Here is a 12,921-nt window from a genome sequence, read left to right as displayed (position 1 = left end):
GTAGGACTTCAAACCCCCATCTTCTTAAAAATCTTTTAATACTCTGATTATTCTAATCAATTTTAGGCCATAATCTGAAACTGAACTGGCTGATTCAATGCAATTACTCTAAAACTAACATTAATTAGGGCCAGGAACATGCGTTGTGAAACCCTCACTCTTTGGAGCTTCACACCTGAACATTTTCATAGCAACACTAAATATGTGTAATATACATGGTTCAAAGCTAACTGCTTAGCAAATAAAATTATATAAGGTAAAAAAAACCTACTGTACTTTAGAAATACAACTTGTTTTTCCCATGATCATTACCAGGACAAATAATATTGCACAGAAATCTAAAAATATTTTAGTATCTCTAAGATAGCTGTCCGTTTAAATTTAGCTACATTCTAGTGACAAATAAGACTGCTGTATTCTTCAGGGAATGTTGCCACCAAATCCCAAAGATATTTAGTATCAGAACTTTAAGTTGGATTTAACTTTTTAGGGTTTTGGACTCTCTTGTTTTCTCCCATTTCCAGGATGTGAAGAAACATAACCTTTGTCCCTGCCCTCATTTCCCTTTAAGAGGTGAGTTTTTAATACATTTTTCTGCCCAAAATAAAAAGCAAAAGAAAAAACTATGGTTTTGGGTACTCATAGTCAAAGGGTTTTAATCTGGCCTCATTACAAAGGGGAACATGTGAACTCTCAGAAATCTCTACTGCTTGGCAGCAAGAGCAGCTGAGACCAGCTGCTTTCAGCAGCAGAATCGTATTACTCAGCTGGGAGTTAAGGCTCCTTGAAGCTCATCTGCCAGAAGATGTGGTGTTCTCCTATGTTGGGTGTTGGAAGAAGTGACAGAACAGACCAAAGACAGTGAAACAGAGAGTTGAAGTGAAAGCTAAAGGAGAAGGAATACAGACCAGGGGGATCAATGCACATGCTAGTCCTCCATACAAATATCACTGTAGCCTCAGCACCAACTCACCTCCTTCTAAATCACCACGCTACAGGAGGTTGGGTAGCTGTTTTCCTGATCCCAACCCCTTGCACACAAAGTAAGGTTATGCAAAGGTGACTTTTATAGCCCTTTTGTTTAACAGAATCTTGACACTAATTCTTATGCTCTTTCGAATATCTACAATTACTTCTTCAATCATACTTAAACTGTAGTTCTTGTTTTCAATATTAGATACATTTTGCATTTACCTCCCAATTAAGCATATTCAAATGTAATGTGATGCATATTACCACAATGCAACCAGTTCTTTAACTGTGGAAGGTTAAAGAGCCCATCAAAACAAAAATCTTAGAAGCCTGACAATTATTTGGATGAAGACCGACACTGAAAGGAGAAAATAAAGGCTCTGACCACATTAACTAAAAATACTAAAGAAGAGCTGAATCCAAACTGTAGATGTGTGGTTAATGAATACAAATTTGACCAGCACTAATACTCAATTCTGTCACAGTATATCATACAACTGGGACTTTCAACATACCACAGGTTAGAATTTTAATATGTAAAAGGTAGGCAAAAACTATACAACTGAAGCAAGGGGGACCATCAGTAAAAGCCCGATTGTTCAGCCCTCAGTTGCTGGTCTCCCGCACTGTCAGCACAAAAATCTTCCATAGCCCTAGCTAAATATCCTCAATTTGTTTGACGAGGTGGCCTGCATGTTCCTGCTGATTGCCCAGCAGTGTTGCTCAAAGACAAACCAGAGCACTTTGCAGGGCACGTGTGTGGGTCTGGCATAGACATTACAGTTAGGTATGGAACAGCATAAATGAAGCTTACTTACACTTTTTTAATCGCTTCTGATAAAACTAGAGTTACAGTCTTTTCTTTCCATGTTTTAACTGAAACTACAGCTTTGCTGAATGACAAGGTGTCTACACTGTGGAAAAAAGCATAGCTCCCTTCGTTAAACTAGTTGGATAAATCATGATTTTGCCAGATTACTGGGGTAATCAGGATTTTTTTCTGACAAAGAACCTAAACTTCAGATGCCTCTAGTATTAGACCAACGTTTTGACACTTGATGATCAACATTTATAATGATTATTTCTTCAAACAAATGGAAGTTATGCACCTAATGTCTACAGGACTAAATGTGTTATGGAATCAGTCACTGATGTGCCACTGAAGTGTTTCGAAGCTGCTGTACAATTAGGTCATCTGTACTTTTCTGTAGCAACATACTATAGAGCTACTTAAATTTTAGATTTGCTAAAACATTCAGAAACAAACAAAAGGTAATATATAAAACATATACAAGATTTGTAACTTCAGCTAATCAATCTTTACTTAAATTTTTTGTTCTTCCATTATCCACACAGGACATGATGCCCTCCCAGTCCGGAAGTTTCAATTAATTCAGTTGAAGTAATATCAGTTATAGGAGTATTAATATTAGTTAAATAGGAGAATAGTTTCCTTTTTCCCTTTCTAAGTGCTCAGACAATTAATATACATAAAAATTATCTTTTATAATAAATAATATATATTTTTACATACATAAATTAGAAAACATACTTTTGCCTATATAGAGTTGAGATAGGGAGAATGGCTTTAAATAAGAAAAAGCAATCCTGTAAAAAAACCTTATCAGTTCCTTACTCTTCCCTCTCTTCTCTTCCTCTTTCAGCTTTTTCTTGTCATTCTTTCATTACCAGAAAGTAGTTAGTATTCATTAAAGAAACTAATAGGAACTAAGACAAGAACTCATCACTAATTACAAAGAGAAGTCATTCACTTTTCCAGAAATATCCTGATGCTGAACAAAAAGAAAAGAAACTAACAAGAATGCCATAGTAACACAGCTGACTATTAGAAATGTCCGCTCAGGCATGGCAGACACATTAAGGCTAATATGCTGCTGTTTTTAGTTGGCTTAGACTGCAACATTACAACGGTCAAACACAGAGTAAAAAGAAATAAGTGCCAAGTCCTCCTGGACTTGAGTGGCAATGTGAGGACTAAAGAAGCATGAGAAGTACCACTTAAGCAGGTAGAGTCACACCAGTTTTTTTCATCATTGATACAGAAATCCGTTCATTGATATGTGATCAGTCCTAGGCTAGGCTTAGGAGAAAAGCCTGTGTCCTAACAGTTGAATGAACAGTGTTTTCAGCCACTCTTTCCATTTTGACATCTTAACACATCCCTTTCAAAAAAATGCAGACTGAATATAAGAACCTAAGGTTTCATTTTTCCGTATGTTAGACTAATTAAAGCTTTCACAAAAGAAGCTTAAGTTAGTACAGAAGGTTAGAAAGAACTTTCCTTGCTAATCCATAATTAATATTTGCTTTTTTTTAAAAAAGTATCTATTCTTTGACATGTCTGGTACTTCCAGATTGTGCCAACACTAGTGCTGAAGACTTCTTCCTCTTATTTCTTTCCTCACGCTGCTGTTTACCATGACTCCAAAGTTATTTTCATTGCCATAATATCTACAACTTCTGAAGGCTGGGACTCTGTTGTCTTAGTTACTATAAAAACAATAAGGCCACTGAAAAGAAGGTGTAAACTTCTACAACATTAGTTGATGTCCTACTTGCCTTCCCTTATGGTGTGTTAATGATGCTAAAAAAAAATTTAAAAATTACACCCCCCCCTCCCTTCCCCCTGCATACTGGGCTAAATTGACACAGTTTTGGTAGGGAGGGTGCTGCACCATGTGGTACGAGGTCAGGGACTGCCCTGTGCAGACACAAGAACAGACCAGGACTGGGGCTGGAGAAAAAAAAGAGACACAGGAGATGACATCTGAGCAGGGGCTGGAGCAAAGAGCTGGCCAAGCAGGAGCAGACAGCAGACACGGGAGCAGGTATAACGCTGAGAGGACTATGGCCCATGGAGAAATTGCGTAAAAAAAAAAATAAAAGGAGTCACCCCAGGCACTGACTGCCATCTTCTGAGTGCCACCTGCAGTGAGGGGATGGGAGACCAGGAAGGAGTTGGAGAGGTGTCCACAGGGAAGATGAGGTGTGTTTTCTGTGTTTATTTAATTGTTTGTCTTCATCTTCATTGGCAATAAACTAAATTGAATTAAATTTCCTGAATCAAAATGGTTTTGTTGCGCATGACATTCCATCCCTGCCACAAACACAAAACCCAGACCTAATACTTTATATAACAGCGTCTTGGATCCCCAAAGCGTTCAAATACACTAGAAGTTTTAAATCTCTAAGCAGAGCTATTTTCCCCAACCAGTAGGACGAAAGGGGATGAATAAGCAGGTCCAGCATGATGGGGTCCTCCTGCTCAGCTCACCTTTGATAGCTCTCAAGTATCTATCATGTAATGAAAAGTCCATGAGAATGAGTATTTATGTCAATCATTTCGGCAATTTCTATTTCCCTGATATGGATCTTAAAAACTCCAAAGTGCATTATCCGGACTTACTGTTTTTGGTGCACATGGGTTCCACATACAAGACTGTTTTCAAGACAAGTCCAACAAAATGTGCCTTGGAAGTCCTTGTCATCACATTTGCAAGTTGCAAACAGAGCAAGATCCCACCCTTCGGATTTCAGTCTCATAGTTTCAGAGAAAGATGATGCCCTGTGCATCCAAAAACACCACAACATCCCTGTGCTCAGAACACGAGTACAACCACACTCCAAGTTCCCTATCCACAGTGGAGATCGGGCAAAAAGTGTGCTGCCCTCAGCCCATTACAGCCACCGGCACAGCAGACCCTGCCACATGGCAGCCTACATGCTCAGCACACATGCTCTGGCAGTCCTAAGGACTGCAAACTCTCTCAGTAGGCATCACACGCATGTTTTTGCAGGCGGTAATTTCACACACAGTGAGTTCTGAGCCTCTATAATATCTGTCATCCAAGGTAATTTCTCCCCATGTCAGACAACATGAATCCCCTGCATGATCTCTCAGGCATTTGCTGATTATCGGCAGATTTAGGATAGGACAGAGACTTTTTTGCTTTTTCAGAATGACAGCATACCAAGACTACAGCTTTCTCCCAGTGCCCTGCTAGTCTTAAAAATACTCTCCCTAGCTTGTTTTTAAAGCTGTAGCAAGCTTTTGTTACTCTAAGCAGCTTGAGGAGAGATCCCTGAAAAGAAATGACGAGAGAGATTAAAAGTGCAGCTATAGTCAAAACTAGTTTGTCAGCTATGGCATCCAAACACGGCCAATGTTTTCTCAGGATTATTAAATTAAATTAAAATCATAAAGTACTTGAACAAAACATACTGAGCATACTTGTGAAATTAGTACATCTTAAGATTTTGCTTTCTGTATTAAATACATACAATAACAACTTTAATGTCTCAAAACAAGCACTGAGATAGTAAAAAAAAGGAAGTTACAATCGAGCAACCAGATTGAAATCTCTCACATACCACAAGCGGTTTATCTAGTTTTACACTTACATTCTTAGATCTGCTTTTGCTGTTATGTTTTGGGTTTGCATCAGGTTTACTCAAGGTCAGCAAAAGCTTAGGAGGTTGTTCCTAAAAAGCTTGGTAAGTTTTCTGTATTCAGTTAGAAGTTAATACACATATGCGCCTATTTACCTATAAAGTTCAATGGCTTACTTTATAGAATATGTTCTATAGCTACATAATACTGCACAGAGCAGTGCCTTCAAGCTTATTTCTGAACTGTTTTGTTCCCATTTAACAATCAGCTTTTAGTATTAGATCTTCAACCACTTCTGAGTTAGCATACCATCACAAATAATACCAGCAATTTTTCAGGATTTGAAGGGAGAAAAACTATCTAAAACCTTTCATTAAACCTATAACGTTAAGTAAAAAATACATAACTGCCAGAAACATCATTACATACTGTATGTTAGATTTTCAAGGATATGAAGTTTTGACCAACTAAAGTGTTTCAGCTTGAAATCAGATATTACACAGTACTTAATGGACATAAGATACAGGAAGTCAGAAGAAAATCATTTAGTGATCTGCTCATATTTACATTTCTATGAAATTAGTGTTTTGTCATGGGTGATATCATGCTGATATGCCAAAAGAGAGCTGCCAGGCCTGCTGGCTTCATCAGCCTGGCCAGCTCCAACACTTTGTTTTTCCAAGGGTAAGCTGTAGCCTATGTTTTTAACATTTATTTTTATAAATCTACAGTAGACATTTTGATGCCCAGGATTGGCTGTTTTTCAGAAGGAAAGGTTCAAACCTCAGCCCGTAAACTCTGCCCCTTCCCCTCCACCTTTGCCCACACTACAGCATCTCTGCTTCTTCATCCATGTTCTTTGCTCATTAGCTCTAGTCTTAAACATGAACAAAGAAGTTTCAAAGATGGTAGAAATACAGAACATGGTTTGAAGTAACTCCAATCCTATGATATTACAGATCAGACTTTGAAAATACCGAAGAATGAAAATACTGAAGAATTATTCAAACATTAGATTTCTAAAGTTCCTTAGATGTCAAATAACTTTAGAAGATAATGGCAAACCCCCCACTGAATCGATGACACAGATTCTAACATTAAAGGGCATATAAATAAGCAAAAGCATTGCTGGACTCCCAACTTAAACTGCACTGTACAATGGTGACACTAATGTTAAACGTACTGAGTCATAGCTGGTTTTAGAATTCAGATTGACTTAGTAGCTTTAGTCCAGTGAATGGGAAATCACAACATGCTCTAAGATACTGTCCAAGTTGTAAAAGCTGTTTACCACTGGAAGTGATTCTGTGATGGATTCATATAAAAGTCCCTGGACAACAGCCTACAGGAAAAGACTCCAGAGCAGCAGTATTACTTATAGTGAAGGCAGACAATTAGACATAACAGAAATACCACGGTACCCGTTCCAGTGGAAATGTGACAGAGAACTTCATATTCATCCAATTTTACACCTGCATCATTTTGTATCATCCTAAAGAGATAGCATACCACACAGTCCCACACTCTGATCATTCAATAAGGAGCTGTTGATGATGATGGCAACCTCTTTTCCTCTTCTTTACCAACTTTGCTTTTTAAGTATTTGTACAAGTAGCAGAATTAATAAAAATTCTAAAACAAAATTCTAACTCACAGTGTCTAACAAAAGGGAACTTCCACCTGAAACCTTCCTGCATTTTGGGGCAGAACATCTGACCCAAGAGATTCCTCTGTGACTATTAGGAGTTGAACTCTTGCTCTCTCAACAAGCACTCTTTTCGACCTGGCTTTTATTTTAATAAAATTCTCAGAAATCTGTTATCTTTGAAATGTCAATGTCCCTATAAAGACTAGTGGAAATTTGAGAGCTATTCAGGCAAGAGGGGGAACAGTTGCACTGTATTTGCATACCTTAAAACCCTAGGCTTTAAAAAACCACCCAAAACTCACAACATTTTACTTATGGGCTAAGAAGGATATGCAAAACACATATGTATACAGCTAGGTGCAAAGAATATAGTTTTATACAAGCTAGGCTAAATTTGACACCTATGAGTAGACAGAACTCTAATGAAGTCAGTGATTATGAATTTTCATTAGTAGAAAAACTGTCTACTTATGATTATTTGTATTAATGAATAAAAGTTTCTGTATGGCTCAGGAGGCAAGTCAGGAAAGCAGGTAACTTCAAAATGTAGGGCAGAAAACATTTTTGGAATCAATTCCTTCTGAAAACATTTTGGCACATCCACTGATGTGGATGGTATCTTTATGAGCATGTAATCCTATAAAATAGTCCATTCAGGAAAAAGATGAACCACTCTATATGTGCCAATTTCAACTAAATGCTCACGAAGCTCATACATGAGACCTTCCAGAGGAGGCAGGGAGAGAAGAAAGGCAAGGCAGCGGAGTATCCTCAAGCAGGCACTGTAAGACAACTGCAGAGAGTACTTAAAATTTATAGTCATCATATAAAGTCGCAAGAGCTAGGATTACCACACCTTGGGAAATAAGGCTCTTGCTATTAAACAAAACAAACAAACAAACAAACAAAAACCAAAAAAACGTAATTATGAAGAGCAATGAGAAAGTTCATTTAAACTCACTCCTCTTCTGTCTGAGCTTCCCATTCATAAGAGACCACTGAAGGATAGTAGTTTATGGCAAACTTTAGAACAGTAAAGAGCTTCTTCCACAGCACAGATTTAAAATTAACTGTAGCACAGCACAGAGATTACAGTCTCACAAATTTAGTAACATCAACAGCACGGAAGCTGGCAGAGTTGCAAAGTACAGGACAAATCAGTGCCCAGGTTCCCACTCTCCACAGAGGACAAGAAAAACCAGGCCCAATGGGTTTATTGTCGGGACAGTGGTGGTGGCAGGACAGGACACTGCCTGTGCTGGCAGACCCAAGCACAGGAGAATGGAGCGAGTCTTAGACCAGGACCAAGTGACCTGGCTTTAATCCGTCTCTCAGACCTACCTTCTAGCCTCACTGCAAGTCATTCACTTGACCTGACCAACTCTTCCTTGGCACCCTTCCCCTTAGAAAATACACTTTTCCAATCTATTTCACCAGCACTTCTGTTCAGGCATCTCACTGACTGTGAAACCCTACAAAACATCAGGAACAAGGGTCCCTTAAACAGCTGTCCCCTACATATTTGTCCCCAATACTCTTCTTTGTCCTGCTTGCCTTCATGGCCTTAACATAACACTCATTTTGACATGCTCTGATCAATCATTTTACATACACACACACATATATCCACCTCAAAGATATTACACAGTTTATATATACAAAATTTATATATACAAATAATAAAGTTGGTCACTAATTCAGTTAGCGTACTTTGAGCACACCAAGCAAACAGGTTCTGCCCTCAATATCTTGCATTAGGAACAACCCCCTCACAGCCCTCCTTGGCCCTCACCATATCACAAGGCACAGAAAATGCAAAAGCGCTCAAGCCAAGAATTGTCTTTTGTCTCATCCCATCTTCAGATGCCTAACATCAGGTGGGGAAGGCTTTAACATATTAACTTAAAATTCATGAGATATTGATGGAATAAATTATTTTGGTAGGTCAGTGTTAACTTCACTGCATGACAGATGTTTTAAATTTTTTCTTGTCTTAATTTCCAGAGCAAATTTGAGATATCAGTAGAGAAGACTTAAGTGAATTCTCTAGTTGTATTACTGTTTCTCAGAATACAGTAAAATCTGAATGGCAGTGTCCATTCCTTCAAACAAGCAATGGATCATATTCATCCATGATATAGTGAAATCAGATGGGTCTTACTAGATATGCTCAATGTCCAGATCAACAGCAAAAACTCATGTTTTGCTTTCTCAAAAATTGGGGAAAGCAAAAACTGAAACATGAAAATGTATGCACATTCTTCAGAGAAAGAACAGGACATAGTGCACAGGATTCTGCAGTAAAATTCGGCTTACTTAGATGTGAGCCTCAATAACACCTGTAGCTCAGGCATTTCATCCTCCTATCTAGGTAGTACCTCACCAGTTGCTTGTCCTCACCATGCTGAACCTCTGCCAGAAGTTTGCCTCCTAACTGCCCAGAACAGCTTGCAGTTTAGCACTGTTTTTTCTGGGGCTCCCAAGATGGTAAAGGCATTCCTGCTGAGCTCTAACAAGCAGAGTCAACATGCCCTCATCCTGATCAAAACAGAACACAATGAATTACATTTGCCAGTTAAGATGCAAACTCCTATATTTGGAATAAAATAGATACTACTTAAAATTAAGGCTTCTACTCTAGAGCAAGGAAAAAAAACCAACAAAACTCTTAAATTTTTGGTATAATGTCGGTAAACATGGAGCTGCTTGTGCTAAAGAGTAAAAAATGTACCTGGAGGATATGTACAGTGTAATGTTAATCCGACTAAAAAAAAAAGAAAAACAGATAAATACTGGATTTGCTTTCACTTCTATAATTCTGTGGGTTTTTAATAAATGCCTGTTCACCAATGCCCCCAGCTATCACATGCTGCTCCAGTTCTGCAGATAGGCAACCAACCGAAGTGTTACAGGAAACATCAATACCAAGAATTTATCACTGACTATGAAAGTTCCTCCAATAACTGCATGAAGGTCCATCTCTCTACGGTTTTCCTTTTTTGTCCTTCCACCCAACCTTCAAAAGCTCATTTTCACACCGTGAATCAAGTGAGAGCTTTGGGAGTCAGATGAGATAACAAAAAGCATATTATTTGATCCGTCTCTCAGACCTACCTTCTAGCCTCACTGCAAGTCATTCACTTGACCTGACCAACAGGTACAGGTACAAGTATTCAGCTTTATCTTCACGCTTTTCACTTCAGTTTATTAAGTTATCCCAGGGATATAGGCATCTTTAGACTTTTTCTAGGTACCTAACTGATTATTCCTCTAAATCGTGCAAGTAAGTGGACAAAGGTATCTCTGAATTAACTTCTACCTTAAATTTGTTTTTAAATCACAAGATTGGAGAGAACTAATCATCAGCTTTTAACGACTTAGGAGCAGCTAAACTATGTTAGGTTCAATTTTAGGATAGATATTTACCTATAGTGAAAATACTAAGTAATCATGACAGGAAAAATTGATCCAAAGTTGTATTTTATTCCTGGATTTTGCTCTGTCCAAAAAGTCTTGTCAAGGAAGTCAAGAGAGGAGTTCTTCTATCTTTACAAGTAGACAATGAAGTTTAAGATGTATAGCTACTTCCCACATCTAGTCACTGAAAGTGTTAACCAGAAATAAGCAGAAAAACAACCTAATGTCAGGTTCTATTCTATGAACAAAGAACCCTGGAACAACAGGCTAAAGCGACACTTCTGAAAGTAGTCTAGATCTTAACATTCCTGCAACAGCCCTTACATATAGTAAACTAAGCTAAGCTGCATCTGGAATAAGAAACAGGCAGGCAGTGGTCTAAAAATACTAATTTCCCTCCATTCTACAGCATGGAAAAGCAACTTTGCCACACTTGCAACACAAACAGAAATGAGAGGAATGAAGCCTACACAGCACAATGTAGCAAAGGAAGAACTAATGTCTTTCGTACCTGTTAGGAAAAAAAGTTTAGAAAGGTCCAAAAGCAATTGATAACTAGGTTTTCTTTTTAATGCCTCTACTTCCTTAATAATCTCTGTATAAAAGCAATCTTTCCTTTGCAATCTACATCTAAAATCTCCCATGCAATGGAGTTGTCTGTCAGTCAGATTACTCTTACAGAATACACGCAAATATTTCAAGGGAGAACATAGAGCACCTTAACTGTTCAGCTTGAACGTCCACTGTTAGCACAGCACTTTAACACAGAGTCGTACAACGAGTAAGTTACAGTTTCCTGCCCTCTCCACCACCAGTTTTCTCGAGTTTAAATAAATAGACATTTTCTAGACATGGTCCTCAGGGACAGTATCTATAGCCTTCAGAACCATTACACGACCTACAGTTTTAAGGAAAAAAAATTCAAGAGGAAAGAAAGAAAGCCCCTATACCAGCAGAACAAGCACAGATCTCCAAATACAGAAGCAGAGAGTACGAGAGCACCAAGTTGCTTTGGAATCCAGACACTGTTGGTAAGCCAGGACTCCATGCTCTGCTTTACAAGCAGGCCCAGCAGTGCTCTCCTTTCCAGGGGCATGGAGGAGGAGGAGGAGGAGGAGGAGGAGAAAGGCTCCAGATGGGACATGATTTCCAATCTACTGCAATGTCCAGAATGCAAGCCTATTTCCACCTGGCATGTTTTCCTTGTCACATTTCACAGACACCCTCAATTAGTTCATGGACTCTTTGAGATCTAAAGTTCAGTAGTTTCCTTTGCAATACAATTTTCAGTTTGTGAGAAGGGCTGTTATGCCACCCACAAATAACTAATTAGACCAACTGATGCTGACTAAACAAGGTGAGAATTAAGCCAGATTGGATGGGGCCACTTAGGTGCTGTTGCTAAGGCACAGATGGGGAAAAAGCACCCTGCAAGCACATTAAGACTCTTTGATGTTAATCATACTGTTTGGTGGGATATAAGGGTCATAAGACAACAACGGGAGAAGTGCCACCCAGAGTAGCACATTCGAACAATTGACAGACTGACACTCTTTGCTTTGTCCCAACATGAAAGCACGAGACTGTCCAAAAATCAACACCCTCTGTTCTAAAGTTTGGTTAGATCAATTTAGTTGCTGTAATGAAATCTTTCAGCAGCATTGACAAGTGTCACTGTGCACAGTTAGTGCAGCAAGAAGGAACCATGAACAGAGGGTTGGCACTAGGACACGCAGTCATGCAGAGCACTGAAATAATAGAGTGGCAATCCTACATTAGCTTAAGTTCCATAAACCATGGCAGAGTTCAACAAACAATGTAAACGCAGTATTTTCTAATTTGACATTCAGTGTGATTTTGTGCGCTCCATCAAGTCTCATCATTGCCTATGACAAGAACTTCTGTTCTGATGGCTGTATTTCACAGGTATGAGGCAACAGAGACAAAGCTGGGGCATTTGACAACAGAGACAGATGAGAATTTTGGAACCTGAAGAGGGATAGAAGGAAGACAAAATCATAGAATCAATTCATCATGTGTTTCCACCGAGATAATCAGCAATTATATGGTAAACAGTGATAATATTTAAAAATTAGTATTTTTAGATGATGTTAAGTTTAACTGCTGGTTTTCCAATCATCTTTCACTTCAAGAGACAATACTCAACTAATACTAGTCATAATTTTGCTACAGACTAGATCTCTCAGCAACTTGTTCACAACAGAAAAACCAAGGAATACATATCTTCCTTGTTCGTTATGAGACACTTGGAATTTGTCTCAAACATATTTCTGTAGCAAAATAAGATTTCCTCACTTGGCACCACAATCTTTAGCAACCCCTCCTTGTAATGCTTCTCACCAGTTTTCTTTCATCACCCTCCTTACTGGCTTTAAACTTCCATTTTGCTTCCTTGTAGGTCTTCATACAGTGAAGTGATCGCACCTCCTTACCACTTCTCACCCCATCAATC

The 12,921-nt window shown here is 38.6% G+C and overlaps 1 protein-coding gene across 1 annotated transcript in view; it reads right to left on the bottom strand.

Annotated features, from left to right (window-relative positions):
• The window catches only part of HOMER1 (homer scaffold protein 1), a 93,216-nt gene that overhangs the window by 68,071 nt on the left and 12,224 nt on the right, over nt 1–12,921 (bottom strand). The gene's annotated exons all lie outside the window — the stretch shown is intronic.

The sequence above is a fragment of the Aptenodytes patagonicus genome, chromosome Z, assembly GCF_965638725.1.
Source record: "Aptenodytes patagonicus chromosome Z, bAptPat1.pri.cur, whole genome shotgun sequence".
NCBI lineage: Eukaryota > Metazoa > Chordata > Aves > Sphenisciformes > Spheniscidae > Aptenodytes > Aptenodytes patagonicus.
This window is presented reverse-complemented; position numbering and strand designations above follow the sequence as displayed.